The sequence below is a fragment of the Pipistrellus kuhlii genome, unplaced genomic scaffold (assembly GCF_014108245.1).
Source record: "Pipistrellus kuhlii isolate mPipKuh1 unplaced genomic scaffold, mPipKuh1.p scaffold_m20_p_5, whole genome shotgun sequence".
Classification (NCBI taxonomy): domain Eukaryota; kingdom Metazoa; phylum Chordata; class Mammalia; order Chiroptera; family Vespertilionidae; genus Pipistrellus; species Pipistrellus kuhlii.
Genome location: NW_023425551.1, coordinates 64,812,416 through 64,821,182, shown reverse-complemented (window position 1 = coordinate 64,821,182; position 8,767 = coordinate 64,812,416). Strand labels below are relative to the sequence as shown.

The 8,767-nt window shown below is 42.7% G+C and overlaps 1 protein-coding gene across 2 annotated transcripts in view; it reads left to right on the top strand.

The window, feature by feature from the left end:
• Positions 1-400: 400 nt before the first annotated feature.
• Positions 401-8,767, top strand: part of FAM83B (family with sequence similarity 83 member B) — a 75,148-nt gene continuing 66,781 nt past the window's right edge. Inside the window, exon 1 of one of the 2 annotated variants that reach the window (XM_036413535.2) lies at positions 401-635. The gene's annotated coding sequence lies outside the window, so the exon portion shown is untranslated. Of the gene's footprint in view, positions 636-684; positions 735-8,767 lie in introns of those variants that run through there. The other variant, XM_036413534.1, reaches the window with a different exon arrangement.

Below are 8,767 nucleotides of genomic sequence, written 5' to 3'. Positions count from 1 at the left end.
AAAACAGAACAAAACAAGAGTGTTTTTTCATTCCAAGTCAATAACCTGGGCAGTCCTAAATTGGAACCAAATCTTTAATGATACTTAAGGTTCTTCTTCCATATGAAAGGGTAAAGGCCCAAGCACGCTTCCTTCCACCTTCCCACTTCCTGTCTTTCCCAGGCCTGGAAACTCCCAGGCGGTTGGGCAGGGGTCTGCATGGCTAGCTGCTGATGGGAGTGAACAACTGGGGGCTGGATCTGCCCCACTCCTGAGGGTGCTGGGACCCTGGCTCTCACCCTGCAGCCCCCTGGGCCTCCCCTCGGTGCACTCCGGAGCCCAACCCTGGGACCCACCCTCTTCCCAGGTGCGGCCCCCTCCCTCCCTCCCAGGTCTCTGCTGGGGACTCGGAGCAATTGCCGGGGAGGCTGGCGGCAGGAGGAAAGAACCGCCTTAGACTTTGCCGGTGGAGGGCTGGGTGTCTGAGTTCAGACAGGTTCCCAGGCGCTCTCCCGCTGCACGGAGCTCGGTGTGACACGACGGCGGACTTGTTGTGACTGGTCCCCGCACCCGCCCTCGCTCCGCCCGCACCTCGCCCCGGGAGCGCGGGGCGCGGGGCGGGCCAGGCTGAGCCCGCCGCCGACCTGACGCCGCAGGTACCTCCCCTCCCCTGCCCTCCCTCCCTCTCTCCCTCTCTCCCTCCCTCCGCTTCCCGGGCGCAAAGCGGCGGCGCGGCTCCGGGCGGTGCTCCGGGGTAAGTGGGGTCCCGGCTCCGCTCCGGGGATCGGGGGCGGGAGGGGCGCGCGGTGGGGGCCGGGGCTGCGCCCACCCCGGGCCGCGGGGAGGGGAAGGGACCGGTGCGGAGCGTTCCCTGGGCGGTGTCTGCTCTCCTTCCCTTCGGGGACGCGCGGGGCAGCGAAAAAGTTTGCAAAGTGAAGTCCCGGGCGGAGTGGGTTTGTTTCCTCTTTCTGAACAGTCCGATGCGGACCCGGGGAGGAGCGGGGAGAGGGTCTGGGAGAGCCTCCTGGAGGAAGGAAGGAAAGGTGGAGGGGGAGGTGAAGGTGGAGGGGCTTGTGGTAGGGAGGAGAGGGGAGAAGTACCGGGAAAAGGTGGAGAGCTTAGGCTGCATTGGGGGGTTGGGGGGCGTGGGGTGTTCTTGAGATCTCCCTTGAAGAGCAGGGCTGGAAAAGGAAAAGTTTTTCTTGCGAAACATCTCTTTTTATTTGTATCCAATCCCGCTTCTGCCTCCAGATTAAGGGCGGACTGAGCTTTTCAAACTTGAGTTGGCCGCAGCCTGGGCCCGTGCTCTTGATTCTCTGGCCAGGTGATTGTGGGATCTACAGTTTGGGATCTGGGAACCACTGTTGTAGGTGGTGGTCACCTTACAAGGAGGGTGTGATTGCTTAGCGGAGATTGCTCCTGGAAAGGCACCTGGAAACTCCAGTCCTAGGCTTTGTGACATCCGGGGAGAAGTCTTCCCAAGGTGGGCAGGGAGGCAGATAATGTGCTTGTGTTAGTTGTTGGAATCCTGGGGCCTGTAAGGAGACCAGAGTGCTTTATAGGGTGGAGTCTGAGGTTATGGGGACAGAGGAGAGCATAGGGACTATCATGAAGGAATGAGGTTGTAGGGTCTCTGACTTGAAAGTGTAGGTGAGAACCAAGGAGGCCAGAACACTAAAAAAAAAAAAAAGCCACGCTGGTGGCAAGGCCTGACTCCTGTTCCACAGCTCACATCCAGATCCCCACATGCTGGATGGACATGTTGCCAGGGTGCTTACGGACAGGCACCTCCCTTTCCCTTTCTCATCTCCAATTAGTGCCAGAGCCCCAGGGAAATCCTTGACTGGCTGAATCCGCCCTGACAAGCAATGGGATAATGATGAAAGGGACTTCTCTTGTGAGAGAAAGCTGGTCCTTTTGTTTTTTCAAAGTTGCTTGAGCATGAGAATGTGTGAAACAGGATGAAGGAGGGAGGTGTGGGTGGGCCTTGGTTTTGTTTGTTTTCTCCCGACTTCCCACAGTTCCCAGCAGAACGGAAGCCCCACGCTTTCCAGCTCCAGATTCCACCTCCCTTGCTTTTGGGCTTAGGTCACACGTGGAGCACACACCTATGACTGGTGCTGACTGCGCCCTACAGAGCCCGCCTGAGGGGCTGGGTGGGTCCTGCCTGCACAGCTGGCACATTCTAGACCACAGATGCTCCCAGTGTACTGTGGGAAGAAGCATCACCCAGTGAGCAGTTGTTGAAAGGGATTGCACAGATGCAGACCAGCCGCACCTCTAGTGCTGACTCAGTGATGTCTCTTGTGATTACTCTCTGGAGATTATTACTTTAACTATACTGAGTAAATGCTTTTGGGATGGGTTAATTTTTTTTATTCGTTTTATTATAACCCCTCCTGGTGGTACCAGAGCTCCTTCCAGTTTACAGTGGAGGTTCATACATTGAGTATTTTCTTGATCACAGTTTACCCTGCATCAGTGCATATACCTGTTTCCCATCCAGTTACCAGTATATTAGTAAGTAATGAGTTTCCAAGACTCAACATTGTACTGTAAGTTGGCGGAATGTTTGTGGTGAAAATGTGACCATAGGAAAGTAGGCTTCTTCTGTAACATAAACCTTTTGACAAGGCTCCACTTAGCTTAATTTAACCAATTATTTGTAAAATTACAGGTTGGCCTTGTTTGGCTAGTCAGGTAAGTTTACATGTCTCTCCTTCTGTAACTTGCAGAATATTGAGTGCTCCAGGGAAATTTCACAATCCACAGTTTGGTAAACACCATGTTACTGTTAATTTTGAAGTGTACTTTTGTTCACTTAATTATTTCTCATCTGGAAATGTAATGTATTTTAGAACTTTGTTGGTGAATTTATGTCATTTGAAAAATCAGAATACATTTTTTTTTCCTTCCTTGTCCCACCTTCTCACCATGGAAATACAGTTCTAAATGATGGTTATGCATTTGAAAGATACCATTTTATACAAATAACAAGTTAAATTTTGTACAAATAACAGCTAAGTCCCATTAAAAAAAAAGTAGCTCCATTCATTTCTCTGAGAAAATGTGCTGAAGCCTTCAGGTAGTGCCTGTTTCCTACCAAGGTGGTCCATGGGCATTGGCACTGTTTTGAGGTGTCTGTCACACCGCACAAGGGTGACTAGGTTCCCAGGGGGATTGGCACTGCCAGTCCTTGGAGACTGGGTACTGTGGGGTGGTGGTAAGGAGCTGGGGAGATGGCAAACTCCAGTGGAAAGGTTATGTTTGGGGGCCAAGTAGAGTGGAAGCACATTGGCTGAGGACCCAGGAGGAGACTTTATTAGGGTGTCAGGAGGCTAACCTACACAGGAAATAGGAGCGGGAAGTTAGGAAGGCAAATATGTTTTCAGCGGCTATGTCTGAGTCTGTGAGGAAGATAAGCCTGGGTTGGAAAGATGTTCCAAACGGAAGGATTTTCTCACCCATTGGGCACGTCTCTGTGGGGAAGTACTTGGATAACATGAAGGTTGAATAATAGGAGGAACCTTTTCCTCTGGGAACATCTCTAATTACTACCCAGTTTGTATTTTTGTCTTATTTTCACAAAATCCGTCTGAGTGAGGCCAGCTTTCCCCTAAAGGCACATCTCATTGATCTTTTGAGCTAAGCGTCAAGTAGTTTGTAGACTGCGCCCATCCCTTAGTCATGGTCAGGTCAGTACTGGGGCAGGATCAGATGTCATATCTATGTTCCTGTCAGTGGCTCATTTTAAAGAGTTTATACACAAGCTAAGGAGTTATGACATCTAAAGGTCATTACTGCGCTCTTGCACTCCATCCATTCATTAAACGTGTGTATTTGACAGTTGTGTACCAACAACGTGTTCCACTCTGGGGATATGAAGGTAGCATAGAAAGCTATGCTGAATCTTGGGAAGCTCACTGTTGGATTCCCAATAACCATTATTAAGTACAAACAGATAAATGGATCAGATCCATTTACTTAGTCCTGCCTTCATATTTTCTAAAGGTCTCATCAGATATTAAGTTCCTCCCTTAATTATTTGAGAAACAGAACATTATCGGACCTTTGTGAGGTGTGCTTTTGGAAAAAGCACTTACATTCAATTGGCGTCGCAGTTTTTATTGGTGTGGTAAAGGGTTTGGACTACATGATCTCTGGTCTGCTCTGAAATTCTCTGCAGTCACTTCTAATCAAGGGTACCATAAAAACACGTTAGCTATAAGGTCTCCCCAAAGTACCACTGGGAAGCTCACTATTTCCACTTCCACTGCCAAATTTTCATCTCAAAGGGTTTTAGTTTTCTATTTGTCATCAGGTTGCTTCTTTAGTTATACAGCCATTACACACTTGGGTAAGAAAAGGCAGTTTTCAAAGCACTAACTAGGGGTGTCGAACTCAATCAGAGAAGGGGCCAAAATCTAAAATCCAGCCTAAATCGCGGGCCGAATGGTTTACTGAACAGTCATAAACTGTCATTGTGATGGAAACGCAGTGGAGTGCAGTGATGACAGCGCGGTGCGGGCCACATTGCAAGGCCTGGCGGGACGGATTTGGCCCGCGGGCCTTGTGTTTGACACATGTGCACTAAACAGTGGCATCTTCCACTTCAATGGCTGTAAGAGAATCACTCGACATGGAAGGCCTGCCTAGGCTGTCATTTATATACATGCACAAACAATGAATGGCTTTAATTCTTAACAGTACATGTCTCCAAATACTTACTCTCATCTGACTCATTCAGCAGTTGTTTCCTGATGTTTAAAAACTATGTGTTTCTCTCAAATAAATTTAACTTTGAGTTATTTATTAGAGAAGAGTAAAATAAATCAAAGTTGTTTCTGGAGTAAGGAACTATTGACAATGATTCTTTTATTTATTTATTTATTTATTTATTTTAAACATTTTTTAAAAAAATATATTTTATTGATATTTTACAGAGAGGAAGGGAGAGAGATAGAGAGCTAGAAACATCGATGAGAGAGAAACATCGACTAGCTGCCTCTTGCACACCCCCCACTGGGGATGTGCCCGCAACCAATGTACATACCCTTGACCCGAATCGAACCTGGGACCTTTCAGTCCGCAGACCCAATGCTCTACCACTGAGCCAAACCGGTTTCGGCTTATTTATTTTTTTAATTTCAACTCTTTCTTTCCTTTCTCATCTTTATTGTGCCTTTATTCCTTTTGTCCGATCTTATCTTTTCTGGCCCCTTTTTCTTCCTTCTTTGTCTTTCCTGTCCTTTATTTCTTAGTGCTTCTCTTCCCTTTCCTTTCTATCTTTGCCTTTATTCATCTCCTCATCTTTTTGCTTTTCTTTTCTATCCTGTCTTTTATCTTTCTTTTCCCTCTTCTCCCATTTCACACTTCTATTTATTTGTTTATTTTTCCTTCTGTTCAACTATTTATTCATTTATCTTTTCTTTAATTTCTATCTGTCATCTCTTCTGTTAGTATAGCTCTCTGGTACATTATACCATTTAGGGAATTGTATTATCTAATACCTAAGATATATTATGAATAAAGTGTCCAGTTATACTTTACATGCTAACTACAATATTTTTCTATCATTTTGTACATTTAAAAAATACATTTGCCATTAACATGGAGCATGTGTACAATGATCATCCTAATAAAACTAATGATTTACCTCTTTTGGCACATCCAGTGATTTTCCATCTTTTATAGTCAATTTATTAGCTAAACATTGTATCACTAGCATGAAGACTTTAATTTTTCCATTTTCTAAAAACTTGTAATTTCAATTTGCAAGAAAAAGAGTGCACATCATACTGTAAAAAGAAGGATAATGTTATTAAAACTCCTGAAATTGCATATTGATAGGCTGATAGATATAGTCTTGCTGAAAAGTTCATTGAAACATTTGTTAATTAGTGGATTAAAGACTGGATTTATCACAAAAAAGGTACTTTGGGCATCAGTGTCCAAATGCAGAAAAATTGAAGGTCAAAAGAACTAATTATACTTTTCTTTAAAAAAAAAAAATCTCAGTGTAAATATGATACCAAAAAAAATTAAAACTGTAGCAAAAGTCTACATTTGCTATGTCTATTAATATCAGGCAAAAAACAAACAAACAAAAAAACCACACAACACACCCACCCATTTATATATATTGAAAGTAATATTGAAAGTGCTCTATTGCAGAAGCATTTATTTGTGCAATACTAGATGAATTCTAGTACACTCATATCTACAAGTATGATCTCAGAATGCAGTCACTTCTGGAACACACTCAAAGCCTAGACTCAGAGCCCTGTTGTTGAGATAGGATCTTCAAACTATTTTAAATTCCACATTTGTTTTTAGAGATTTACTCCCTTTTAGCAGATTAAATCTTATTTATGAAGAGTTAGCTTACAAAAAACTTTAAAATGCATAAAGTCTTTTCAAGGATATTGGACCCAAACTGTGATCCCCCTGAACCTTAGGACAAGAGCCCTCGAGCATAAGTAGGTGTGTTGTGTATCGCACAGAGTGAATAACTGGATAAAATTATTAAATGCTTGAGTTAAGGAAATAAATTGCTTTCTTTGATTTGAATATCACAACTTAGTGGTACCATCATTGGGGGGAGATCCCAAACAGTTCAATTTATTTTGTACACATTTCATGTAATTTTCCTGATTTGTATAGAAGATGGTTAAAACTGAAGAGAGGATAGTTTAGATAGTATAATCAATAATAACACCTTCCCAAGAGTGCCGAGGTCTTTTCTCTTCAAAATGCATGTTGTAGGAATTGCTAAATACTAGCCACATTTTTGTGGGGAGCTAAGTTGAGAGACTAAGAGGTGAGTCCTGCCTTTGAAATCAGAACTCTGAACAGCCAAGGAGTGGAAAGAGCAAGATTCACACCCCTGCACAGGTGTACACACATAAAAGCAAATTGTGCAGAACGGAAAGCCACCGTGATACCATGTGGTCCAGCCACCTCCTTCTGCACATGGGCCTTAAGGACAAATGAAAGTGAAACCAAAGAGCTGCCAGGTGCCTTTTCTGGTTCAGGCCTGGTTTAGGCAAAGGTGACTAGAGTTTTATCAACATCAGCTGTGTCTCAGTTCTAGTCTTCCAGGTTAGAACCATTGTCAGAGGACTTAAACACAGCTGTGAAGAGAGATTACAGGAAACCCAGGTTCATATGCAATCCATAAGAGCTAGAAGTCTATCTATACAAATCCAGCAGCTTTTTACACATTTAAACATGTATTCGCTTATATCTTGATTCATTTTAACATATGCTAGTGTTCTATAAACAAGCAAAAGGAGCCAACACAGATTATTTTGGAAACAATGAAAGGTCTGAACAAGTGTGGGGTAGTTTTCCAATCAGATTTTTTTTTTTTTTTAATTTCTGAGGGGAAATAAACTATTTTATTTCAACTGTGATATAGCTATACAAACAGGCTTGATTAAAAGTGAATTCTAAGGGAAAAGACCAATAAACGATTGCTAGGCACTGAGGTTGTTTTCCTTGTTCTGATTCTGTATGTGATTTTTTTACACAAATTGAAATGAATATTTTCTGGCTAGGTATATTGTTGACATTTAATCTTTTTTGGCATTTTAATCAAATAAATTTCTTCCCACTTATACAGTTTTCACAACCTTATTACTGTTTTTAAAGCTCTACTTTTTAATAGTCCAAGATTGCTTTTTGCCATTAAATATAACAGTTGATTTTTGATAGCTGTTCCTGACATACCAAAGCAAAATACACTTTCTTAAGGCATTTCATTTGCAAACTTTCACTTTTTTGTAGATGAAGCAAACCGTTTTGTTTAATGTATTCAGAAAGCCACTTTAACGGTTTATATTGGAACACATGTATTTGTTCCATTTTCCTACATTACCTGTCCCTCTGTATATGTGAAAGTGTACCCAGGTTGACTTTTTATTGTCTTAAATAGATGAGTGCATATGACATGTGTTCATCTCATGCCATGGGGCCCCTGTTGACTGTTTTGCTCTCATATAGATATATAAAGTCTTTGCTATAACTTATACTAAGATTCAGAAACAGGTTGAATGATCCCCGACTCACTTCCTATGGTAATCAGAGAACTGTGGATAGTTGTTGTCAAGTGGGGTAGAGAGACAAGGAAATGAGCAAGGAATGAATGGATGGATAGATGGATAGGTAGAACCCTAGTTTTTTCTCCTTTGTGATTACCCAATGAGGAAATGATGGAAAATAAATCCCAATAAACTTAAAATGCAAGACAATAGACTTTATCCAAGAGAGCCTTGATACACAAAATGTGCAATAACCAATATGACAGGGGGATTGATAAATTAGATATACCAGCTCAGTGACCTTTGAGGAACTCATTCTAGTGAGTGGGATACAAGCAGTGTAAGTAAACAGATACCTTTGTTATTTTACATAAGTGCTATGAGTTAAGAAAAGCCAGTTATTTTTACATAAGTGCCATAAGTTAAATATAATTAAGCATGGCAGAGAAGGAGGGTTGTTTTTAAAATGGGTAGTCTGAAAGACTTCTCTTTAAGGAGGTAGCATATGAGTAAGATAGGAATGAAAACAAGGAGCATTCCAGGCAGATGGAACAACTAGCACAAAGATCCTAAGATAGGAATTAACTTGGCATGTTAAATGTAAAGAAAGAAGAAACCTGTTAGATATCCAGGGAGGTGTTCAGAAACCACTTGAATAGATGTCTGGAACCTAGGGGAACAGTCAGGTCTGGAGATTTGCAGTTCATCTGTTGATATAAGTTATTTCATGCAATAAAACTTGATGA